Source organism: Sinocyclocheilus anshuiensis, unplaced genomic scaffold, assembly GCF_001515605.1.
Source record: "Sinocyclocheilus anshuiensis isolate Anshui unplaced genomic scaffold, SAMN03320099.WGS_v1.1 scaffold161, whole genome shotgun sequence".
Taxonomy (NCBI): domain Eukaryota; kingdom Metazoa; phylum Chordata; class Actinopteri; order Cypriniformes; family Cyprinidae; genus Sinocyclocheilus; species Sinocyclocheilus anshuiensis.
In genome coordinates this window covers 590,281-602,289 of record NW_015539832.1, presented here as the reverse complement: position 1 = coordinate 602,289, position 12,009 = coordinate 590,281, and the positions used below count along the sequence as shown (strand labels likewise).

Here is a 12,009-nt window from a genome sequence, read left to right as displayed (position 1 = left end):
CCTATATCTCTGACCAGCGGCTGGGTCTGAGCGCCGCAACACTCACTCTTTCACACCTCTTCTTCTTCTTCTCCTTCATCTCTTTTTAACCACTCCATCGTGGCCGCATCATAACTGTTTGTTTTTTTTAATTCTGTTTATGCGCATGAATGCGTTCAAAACACTAGCAGACATGAAGCTCTGTTTCAGCAGAGCCGTTTACTGCTTCCCTCCAGAAGTGATTTGAGAGTTTGAGATGAAGCGATAGTAGCTGACTGTTATACACGACCTATATCTATGACCTTTGACCCTAAAGTAGAACTACGCCAGCTTTGCGCACAGCAGAAATGCCGGTTATTTATTTGTCACTAATTTACGTCGTCTCTCTGGGTATCTGTCGAATGTGCGGTGCTCGTTTGTGCCTGTTAACCTTTAATGATAACTCACTTTAAAGTGACGTCTTAGAGACACTAGAGAAGGAAATGTTACACTAGCTTTAACGTTGCTGCTTCTGAACGCTATCGACCGATGAGTAAAGATGCTACGCTTCAGCTCCGCAGTCTTCAGTTTGGTCCTTTCTAAGCACTTGGAAGATAAGCTGTCGCTTGAAGGTTCGTGTGTGTTCAACACTACATTACATGTAATGAGACAGATATTTTTTTACACTATGAAGGAGAGTCGTCCACTTTTTTTTGTAGCAGCTTGCAACATAGGAGAACGTTTATGAATCAGACTGCTTTTGAAGGTCATCGATTTCCCGTTGTAGGAAGTTTCTTTTTATTATGGAGTCTGTTATTTTATTCATCACTCTTTATTATTGTGAACCAGTATAGTATTATTCAAAAGCGTGTCTTTAATACGCACCAGCGATACGTCACAAACCATGCAATTTCCAATTTTCCTGAAGTATTAGATTAGTTTTTTTGTATCTAATGTAAAAAACACAGGTTTTAAAAACAACATTGTACAGTTATTTTGTTGCTGCTTTTTTCTGTCATTTTTGGAAGCGTATTTTTTCCAGAAGAGAGCGAAAAAAAGCCATTTTTTGACATTTATGGATGGGTGCCTGTCGATCTTAAGGACTTTTAGAAATATATATATAAGTGCATATGAAGAATTGCAAGAAGTCTGGAGCTCCTGGCTGGAATAAAATCATGTAGATTATATCTCTGATGAGAAGGAGCTTCTGGTGGTTTTATTTAGCTGTTCCTGCCTTAACTGATGAATATCCACACTCGTTTGATTCTGCTGCAGGAGCGTATAGCCTTTCTGAACGCGTGTCATACACTAATGAAGTGCTCTTTCTGTGCCTTTTTAGTGCATCACTTCTTGTCAGTATTGTCTCCATATGAAGGTGGTTTCGGAGCCAGAAATGAAGATTATTATTGTTTTGTTTATTTGGTTTTGTTTTTCTCAGATGCCAGCAGTGCGCTGCATGGCCTGCTGTTTTAAGATTGTAAAAATGCCATTTACCTGACAAATAAATAAATAAAATCATTTTTATTTAAAATCACAAGAGGGTGATTCAGCATGCCTTTATTTCATGTGTTTTTCCCATCATGCAGGCTGTAATGTCCCATCTCCACAAGAGAGCGGTCTTCAAAACAGTTTACAATTATGGCATAAAACTCAAATAAGTTGCTTAACTAAACTTTGGAGCAGGTTTACTGTCAGCAGTAGTTTGAAATTGCAACAGTAGCCTAAATTGTAAATGAAAATATATATATTGCAAATAAGGGTTTTAAACCATTATTTAGACAGTTTGGTAACGGCACATTAAATGAATATTAAATAAAACGGCTCATAAAATATTTAGTTGGATTTACTGAGGTAGAAAAGCAATGTGCTGAACAATACTCTGTTTAAGCAGCTCTTCATTGGCAGTCGCTGGATGTATTAGAAAACAGCATGGTGTAATCTCAGTTTTAACTCATGATTATGAAGTATCAGATTATTATCTTTTTAATTTTGATTTATGGTAATTTTATTCTGTTTTTGAATGACCATAAATATGGCAAAACAAACTAGTGCATCGTCTTTGTGTTCTGTGACAGAGCTTGAGACGAAATCCTCGTCTGATTTGGAGAGACTACAATAGCAGTAAAAAAGTCAAATCTATAAATAGCCTGTATATAATCATATATCATAAATGTACAGTAAGAAAATCATCATGAAGGGCAACTCGTTTTCCATTTTCATTTAATCACACTTCTTCATGTTAATGTCCAGCTGTTAGCTGCTCTCACTTGCTCCAAGTTTCAAAATAGTAGTTTTGTAAAGAAATGAATAAATGGGTACAATATTTTATCCAGTTACAAAATCAAAATGATTGCTATTTGCATCCGTGTATGGCATAATGTACAGGAAATGTGTGCTATGTTTAATGTTGTGTCTGTGTTTAATTATCACAAACTGATCTGTTGATATGGTTCATTAAGGTTTATAGCAGGTGTTAACAGTCATTAACTACAAATCTATAAACCAATAAAGAGTTTATGGCTGTATGCATGCAGACACACGTATATTAAAAGGAAATATTTGCTATACAGTACAATAAAGACTTTAAGAAACCATAAATATTATTATTGCATTAAATATTAATTTCACGCATACAATATTCAATGCCACATGAAAACAACATGTGTTTCAAATTTAGTTAATCAAGCCAATCTTTGAACTAATATGGTGTGATAGCAATAGAGAAGATCGCTCACAAATGTTGATGTCAGTCATGATCGAACTCAAATGTACATAATAATGAAATACTAAAAGATTCAAACAAAATAGAAATACAGGCTTAAACCAAAATCACTCAGCAAGGATTGGCTAGTTCTAGAGAAAAAAAAATGGATTATTTTCCTTATGCTAACTTTGATGGTTGATCTCAATGAATTCAATAAACGCTATATTTGTTTAAGTGAGAAAATAGAATGCTAGGTCTAAATGGATATTGTCAAGACATTTGATGTTTAACCCTACTTTGCATGTTATGCTTAGCTTTGATTTATATAACACATCTGCAATTCCAATTGTTCATAATAGATGGCGACTAAAGCATAAATGAAATAATATTAGCCAATGAAACATGTTAGATCTTGGCACATTTCCTTGAAAATTCCCACAAAATAGTCTTGGTTTTCCATGATTTTGATCCCTGTCCAATAGTTCTCACTCCGAACGTCTTTATTTCTTTAAATCGTGAGCAGCCAGAATAGTTCTGCTTTTAAGGAAGTGAAGCGCAGCAGGTAAAGCGTCACTCACATTTCCACGCAGTCCAGCAGCTGCGGGGTGTGCTGTCGAGGCAGTGCGCACTACAGAGTGAACACTAATCACTGCAGAGCTCTGACAGCACAGGAGAGGAGAGGCGCGGGTTCAAACTAGCGCAGCAGCAGCAGCACAGACGGAAGACTGAAGAGAGAATAACGCTGAACACAGTGAACGGTAAGAGAAACAGCAGTCTACTAGTGATGTGTCTGAGCTGTAGTGAGAGAGGAGGAACACTTAGAAGTCTTGTGAAGATGTGAAACTCAAGTTAGAATCTCGTTGTTATGAAACGAATACAATACTCTATTGTGTGTCTGGCGACAAACACGATCTCTTTCAGTTTTTTTGAAGGACTGGAGACTGGAGCAACTATTCGGCTTTTAGGCTGCCACACTGATGTTACTGCTACAGCGAGTTTTATACATAAGTTATGCAACATTCCTGCTTATTTTAACCAGTGATAAGCACCAGAGGAGGAAAAGACAACACGCTTTTCATCAAACACTGACTTGGGCTGCGTTTCAAAATCGTGTCAGCTTTCTAGACGGCATCACTGTTGAGTGATTGTTAAAGCCTCAGGAAAAAACGTTTTCACAAATCTGTGTCTTGGTTGCAGGTAGGTTACATCACAAGACTGAAAATTAGAAACCATATTTAAAAAACAAAACAAAAACGTAATTTAACCAAAAAATGTATGCCATTTACGTGTTTGAAGTACTGGACATGTATTGCACTTCTATTTTATTTAATTAATTAATGCATTTATTTATTTTGCACTAATGAAATGAGTAGTGCCTTAAAAATTATAAAAAAAAATACTATTATTTTGTATGCGATTAATTGTGATTAATCATTTGACAGCACTAATTAATATACTTAAAGAAATAGCATAGTTCACTTAAGAATAAAAATGCATCATTTACTCGTTCGTTTCATTTGGAAATGGCAAAAGGCAGCTCAAATGTATGTTCATTGTGCATCAAACCAGCACAGTTGAGTTTTCATTGATAAACGTGTGTTGTTGATCAATGTAAATTAAAGGAATAGTTGACAAATTAAATTTGCTAAAAATGTGCTCGCGCTCAGGCCATCCAAGATTAGGATGAGTTTGTTTCTTCATCAGATTTGGAGAAATGTAGCATTGCATCAGTGTCTCAGCAATGGATGCTCTGCAGTGAATGGGTGCTGTCAGAATGAGAGTCCAAACAGCTGATAAAAACATCACAATAATCCACAAGTAATCCACAGCACTCCAGTCCATCAGTTAATGTCTGGATATAATATCCATAATCCATAATAACTCTTCCTGCAGTGAAAAAGTGTTCTGGTCTGAATCAGGAGAGAAATCTGCACAGATCAAGCACTGTTTACAAGCTAAAACAAAACAGCTCTAAACAAATATGTGGCTGGATTTTGATGTGAGAGACAACAGGAGATGGACTTTATCGCTGGAGGAAGCGTTATTATGGATTATGGCCAGAACCGATGGTTTAAAGTTGAAATGCCTTAATGATGGATTTATTTATTTATTTATTTTTTATTTTTTTCCACTTCTCAAGACATTATCTGATGGACTGGAGTGGTGTGGATTACTTGTGAATTATTGTGATGTTTTTATCAGCTGTTTGGACTCTCATTCTGACGGCACCCATTCACTGCAGAGCATCCATTGCTGAGACACTGATGCAGTGCTACATTTGTCCAAATCTGATGAAGAAACAAACTCATCCTAATCTTGGATGGAGGGTGAGCACATTTTTAGCAAAGTAAACCACTAGATTAATACTTCTGGAATCTCATAAATTAGTTTTTGTTATGTTCACTACAAATGTAGTTCATTGTTTTGTTCTTATTTTGTTCTCCATAATCATGTCGGTTTGAGTCATACACTTTGTTCATTTTATGTCAAAATAGAGCATAAATTCTCCCCTGTGAATTCAAGGTCAGAATAACATTATATCTAATACAGAAGTCATCAAGTCATTATCCAAGAAAAATACAGTTGATAGTTTCTATTTTGTCTGAACTCTGAGGTTACATTGTAAAGCAGAGAATGAAGGCAATGTGTGCTTGATGATGAAAACAAGTTGCATGCAAGAAAGTCCAGAACTGTCAATCCTAGTCTATTATGGTATGATTAAACCTGCTTGGCTTGGCTTTTTCATTCTTTCATACAGCTCCTCGTGCTTCTGCTCTGATTTAGGGTTTATGAGGGGATTGTTCAGGAACTCTGGTCTAAATATAATGAAGTCCACACATCAGGTTTCTTGAATCATGGCTGTCTGTTGGGTTCCTGGTAATAATTCTCACTTACTGCTGAATCACCTTTGTATTTATGCACCATTCCTGCCTGTGTTAAGGGTTTATTTTCCTCTCAGATGTGTTCGGTTTATCCAGAAGTATAATGTGTCACTTCAGAACATTAGTGTGTTACTATATTGCAGAAATTATTTGAGCATAAATTGAGCTGGTTAACTCAACGTGACATTTACAGTATGTGGTATTTCCAATAACTCTTTAGAGAAGTATCTGAGAATGATTGGGAGAAAAAGCAAAAGTGGTTTCTGAATTAGTAAAACGATGAAGTCTATCATGTCTGTGATGATTCAGAGCTTCCTAAACTAGGATTCACAAACTCCTGTGGGTTGATGAAAAGCTAATAACTAAATGAATCATAAAAAAAGGAAATGTATAGTAAATAGATCATTTTAAAATGAAAACAATTCAAATAAGAGATGATTATTTTTGTATCCTCTTTCCGTGAGTGAAATAACGTACTCCTGTATTGTTCCTGTGCCATTAATCGGCTGTTTTCAATCCGTTGTAAAGGGTTTAGTTTAGTAAGTCACAGGCCTTCAGCTTCATGTGTTTTCCTCCTTTACTCTGGATTCTGAGCTGCTTGTCATATTTTCCATTCTGTGGTGTAAAATCCTTACAGCTCCCACTTGGCTGATGGGAGACAAACAGCGCTTCAACTTCACTATCGAAGCGCTTTAACTAGACTAAAGTGTTCTGTACATGTTTGTATTTTCTCTTCATCTTGTGTTTTTTCCAACCCCAAGTAGGTGACTCATATTTCCTGGAGTATCTTCAGTTTTCTCTTGGTTTATTATGATTAGTTTTGAAATGCGTGGTTTCTAGGTTCAGTGGTTGCTCCAGCTTCCGACAGTTTTGATTTGGTGACTAACTGGTAATGGACAGCCTGTTGGTATTTTTGGTCTTCAGCTACTCCAGCCACTTTACATTGCCCTTTATTTTACATTTATGCATTTGGGAGATGTTTTTATTAGGGATGCAGCCAATCAATTGTTTAGTGGCCGATTGTTTTAAATCCAATGATCAGGGCCCGATCAAAAGGGGGTGGGAAAAAAGTGTCAGACAGCAACTTATGTGTGTAGAATTTAGGGCTGTTGAAGTTAATGCAATAATAATGCACGAATGAAATCTCACTTTAATGCTTTAAAAAAAAAATAGCACAGGCTCTTTGACCTCATGAATCACCTGTGGTTTAAACCAGGGATGCCAAGTCCACAGTTTTTCCCTTCACCAGACATTATTTGTAATACACCTCCCATCCAGTAATCGCATAAAACTTTGTGATTTGTTACTTCTGATATGAAACAAAGTCTCAGTGGTCACATTCTGTCAATTTTATCACGAAATTCAAACATAAAAATGTTGTTTTGATGCTCTTAAATGTTTCAACTGTGGAAAAATAGAATATCTTGTGATCTGTATGTCACTTTACTTCGCATTTACCTCAGGAAAGTTATCCAATGTGCACAGTTGGTTAGTTGGATAAAAAAATACAATAACAACTGCTATTTATACAGAGCTGGGTAGATTATTTATAAATCATAATCCGTTACTGATTCTAAATTACATGAAACTATAAAACTGTAGATAGCAATGTAATCCACTACATTATATATTTGTAGGTAATGTAATCTGACTGCTTTTTGATTACATTTAGATTACTTTTGAACTACCTCTAAATAGGATAATTGTGTACCGTACTAAACTATATTAAGTTAAAATTGTTTAAAAAGCTAAAAAGACCCGACTGCCAAACAGCTCAACTTTCATGCGGCTGCCCTTAAAAGCGCCACCTAGAGCGGATTCCCACCTAGAGCGGATTCCCACCTAGAGATGTAGACCAGAATGACTCCTAAGCGACTGAGGTGTTGATATAAAAATACAAAGAGAAAGAAACCTGAAGTGCATTAAACGTTGGCAGATGGCATTCTGAATAATCACTATAGGTATCAGCAGAGAAATTTAGTATCGTGCATTTCTAGTTTTTATCTAAAATGATTTACATTGCATTTAAAGTATAGATTTAATCAGTTCTTGCATACTCTGGAAATCAAGCCCATGACCTTATAGGGCACTATATCAAACTGTAGGAAATGAACCTTTCTGTGGATAAAATGTACTTATTTATTTTGAATAATCGCTGGGATCAGATCATGTTCCAGAATCACACACAAGTTCTTACTTTTACATGTTATTTGAAGCAAATCATTTGTGATCCAGCTTCACCTACAGAAGAAGTGAGTATGAGGTTCTTTTATGAAACTTTGCAAATCGCCTTTCCTAATAATGTGCTAGTTAGCGAGTTCCGCGGCTAAATTAAACAGTCTCATGAGGACAGCTCATCGCCCCACAGAAGAGAGGTTGTTCCAGAATCACACACAAGTTCTTACTTTTACATGTTATTTGAACAGAAATGTGTGTTGGCAGTGTTCGTACACATCCATCCTAATGATAAAACTCCACCCAGTGGTATTTTTTAAATCTCTATAAATAATATCCTCTTTCTCAAAATAGCAGTCGTCATTTACTCCCGACATCTGAGCCGCTGAAGACACAGAGGATTACGTTTGTTTTTGAAGGGAATGCTCCCCCGATCTACAAAAATGTGTCTATGTTCGCGCAAATCATTTGTGATCCAGCTTCACCTACAGAAGAAGTGAGTATGAGGTTCTTTTATGAAACTTTGCAAATCGCCTTTCCTAATAATGTGCTAGTTAGCGAGTTCCGCGGCTAAATTAAACAGTCTCATGAGGACAGCTCATCGCCCCACAGAAGAGAGGGGCGGGGTCAGCAGAGCTCATTAGCATTTAAAGGGAAATGCAACAAAACGGCTCGCTGTGAACAGAGCTGATTTTGACAGGGTAAAAATAGTGTTTTTTACACTACCATTGAGAAATTTTAACCAAAGCATGTTATAGACTATTCATTAAGACCCTAAAGAATCATATCAACTTGTGGGAAATGGGCATCCGATGACCCCTTTAATATTAAATGAAAATCCACCTTTATGCTTATCATGCCAGTCAAGTCCAGTATTTCTTAACATAATTTATTAAATAATACAGATACAAATACATACATTCAAATACATTTTTAACAGAGTCAACCCTGAATTCATATTGTGTTTTCATCTAAAGCGAACCTTAGGGTGTTTTTTTTTTGTCTTTTTTAGTATTTCAACTTACCATGAAAATAGCCAAGGAACCTGGCATAGTTTTAAATCACCAACAAACCAACATCAAAACCAGCTTGTGATGACATAAAGATGCCGAATTACTAAGATACTAGGATATCAGTCTTTGAGCAGAAGTGTATGTGGCATAAGTACAAGTCAAGAGCACAAACCCACTTTTGTTGTTACAGTTATCAGGATTTAATACACGCAGTGAAAGATTAGCAATGAAGAGGTGTGGCTGACCTTATTGCATATGCAATTGTAGGAGTTTTACTTTCAGAAGAAACATTTATAGGAGTATTTAAATGAGTCACACAACATGATTTACTAAGGTTTGCTGTAGTCAGTTTACTGGTATTTGCACCAATTATGTAATCCCCCAAACTAGCATGTCTTAACTCAGTTTGCACCTGTGTTGTTAGATTACACACACATTGATGATTGATTAGAAATGATCTGACTGTGTCAGTGTCACCCACAGGACTATCCACGCTCTAAAAAATGCTGGGTTAAATACAACCCATTGTTGGGTAAAATAGGGACAAACCCAGCGATTGGGTTGTTTTGACCCAGCATTTGGGTTACTACCCAGAAGGTTGGGTTAAACATTTAACCCAACTGCTGAGTCAAGAGAACCCAATCGCTGGGTTTGTCCATATTTTACCAAATGCTGGGTTGTATTTAACCCAGCATTTTTTAGAGTTGTGTTCTCACATTAATTTGCCCCGTTTAGTAAATCTGGCTCTATGTGGTCTGACAGAGTGTTTGCTGGATAGTAATGCATGTGTTTTGTGGGTGTGCAGAGAACCGGGCCAGTTTGACATCAAGTGGAAAAACTGCAAATTGGATTTCTGAAAGCCATTGGTCTCTCATTTAGGTGAGACAACAGCGTGCCAAGAAGACAACCGCAGCACTGACCTTTTGATGACAAATAAAGCATGGCCTCCAGGCCTGATGTTTGCTAACAGCAGCTTTGTGCCACTTCTCAGGCATTGTTACTGTAACTATGGCTCTTTGTTCTGTTATACAAGCGATCATGAATTTGTGCAGCCTCCCATATGCCAGCTCACAATGACTGTTGACAGGCAGAAATCGCTTGTATGCCGCTGTCATCCGTGTGTCCTCAGGCTTCGGCACGAGTTTGCGAGTAGGTCTGGGCTTGGTTCTTAAAGGTTTTTGAAGATAGCTGTCTGTCTTAACTCTTTCTTTTTGTTACATTAGGTCAGTATTCAGAACTTAGTTCTGGTCCATTTTTGTATAACATCATAATGTTTCTGCTAAGTTACTTTTCAAAACAAAAACAAGTTTCATTTATAATATGTTCTATGCTCATACATTAAAAATGCAAGAACAGTAACAGTTGCAACATGCAGCTTTTGTTTGTCTACTCTCCAATAATAAGTGTTTTAAATGAACTGGAGTCTGGTCTGACTCGATATTTTGCTCATCTCGCTCTTGACCAGAAAGAGGAAAAATAATGATATTACTGCTGATTTGGCCATTCCTTTATATTGATTAAATATCCAGCTCAACTTTTTTTTCTTTAGTAAGCTACAGCAGTTCTATACTTACCTATAGTCTTCTTTTGGCTGTGTTAAACCTGTTTTCCTGCAGGTGTTCAGGTGAAAGAATTCAGGTGAAAGTTCATTGAACTTTTTGAAACAAACACCCAAGAATATTTGGAAATGTACAAATGATAAGTAAGGTGAACCAGTGGCACTTTTGTATTCTTAATGCACATTTTAGGTGAACTGCGCTGTGGTATGAACCTGAAATAATTGGAGTGCATTTGGAGAATTCACATATAAGCAGGGGTGCACGTAAGTTTTTCAGTCTGGTTCTCGTGAGAGCACCTGGAGATTTGAGTTGGTGCTCACACTGTACATAGTGTGACCCATTAAATATTACTATAGAAAATCATTAATGATAGTAATAATAGCGTTATTGCACTTTATTCAGTTGGTTTATTTCTAAAATAATAAACAAAGTAATAAATAAAGTGTAACAATACTATTATATATGTATATAAAAATGAGTATTAAATAAAAATACAATTATGTTACTGTACACTTAAAAAATACAATTATTCATTACATTTATATAGCGCTTTTCTAGGCACTCAAAGCGCTTTACATTGTCAGGGGGTATCTCCTCATCCACCACCAGCGTGCAGCATCCACCTGGATGATGCGACGGCAGCCATAGTGCGCCAGAACGCCCACCACACACCAGCTTATTGGTGGAGAGGAGACAGAGTGATGAAGCCAATCAGCAGATATGGGGATTGTTAGGAGGCCATGATGATCAGAGGCCAATGGGCAAATTTGGCCAGGATGCCGAGGTCACACCTCTACTCTTTTCGAAAGACATCCTGGGATTTTTTAATGACCACAGAGAGTCAGGACCTCGGTTTAACGTCTCATCCGAAGGACGGTGCTTGTTGACAGTATAGTCTCCCCGTCACTATACTGGGGCATTAGGACCCACACAGACCACAGGGTGAGCACCCCCTGCTGGCCTCACTAACACCTCTTCCAGCAGGAACCTAGTTTTCCCAGGAGGTCTCCCATCCAGGTACTGACCAGGCTCAGCCCTGCTTAGCTTCAGTGGGCAACCAGTCTTGGGCTACAGGGTGATATGGCTGCCTACAATGCTAATATTTACTTTTTTTTAATGTGAATTTTCAAAATGTTCAAACCTAAAATCAGCAAGCTTTTATTTTGGCGGGTTGCCAGCAAGTATATGCACTTTGAATGGAAATCTTACACAGTATTACAGTTAGTTGGTCTAAAACAGTGATTGTGCATTAACAGATGTCAACCATGTCAGTACGCAAATGATCGGTCTAAACTTACCTACCCAGCACATTTTTTTATTTTGGTCGCGCATGCACACCACATGCGCGTTTTTGACGTGCTTTGACGGGTTGTTGACGTGACATGACATTTTCGCTGTCCCACAAGATAAAACATGAATATAATTAATATTGTTGTTATTTAAAATGCAGTAAATGGTTAAACATTTCTTTGTCCTACATGGACCTGCAGTGTTATTCGATTTTTTTTTTTATTATTGAGCCAAATCTAGGGGTGTGCGATATATATCGTCTGCGATAATATCGTAATTGTTGTTTTAACGATGTGCGATTTGACATTATCGAGTATTTTGCAAAAACCATTCAAAACATCCCTACAGAGCGCATGCATACATTACGTGAAGTCTAGACTAGTGCGTGTGCGCATTTAGTGTGTTTTCTTTCACTGCATGATTCAGTC

At 37.2% G+C, this 12,009-nt stretch overlaps 1 protein-coding gene across 1 annotated transcript in view; it reads left to right on the top strand.

Moving 5' to 3' along the window:
• Positions 1 to 3,226: 3,226 nt before the first annotated feature.
• The window catches only part of stxbp6 (syntaxin binding protein 6 (amisyn)), a 54,662-nt gene continuing 45,879 nt past the window's right edge, over positions 3,227 to 12,009 (top strand). Inside the window, exon 1 of the mRNA XM_016480461.1 lies at positions 3,227 to 3,420. The gene's annotated coding sequence lies outside the window, so the exon portion shown is untranslated. The remainder of the gene's footprint in view (positions 3,421 to 12,009) is intronic.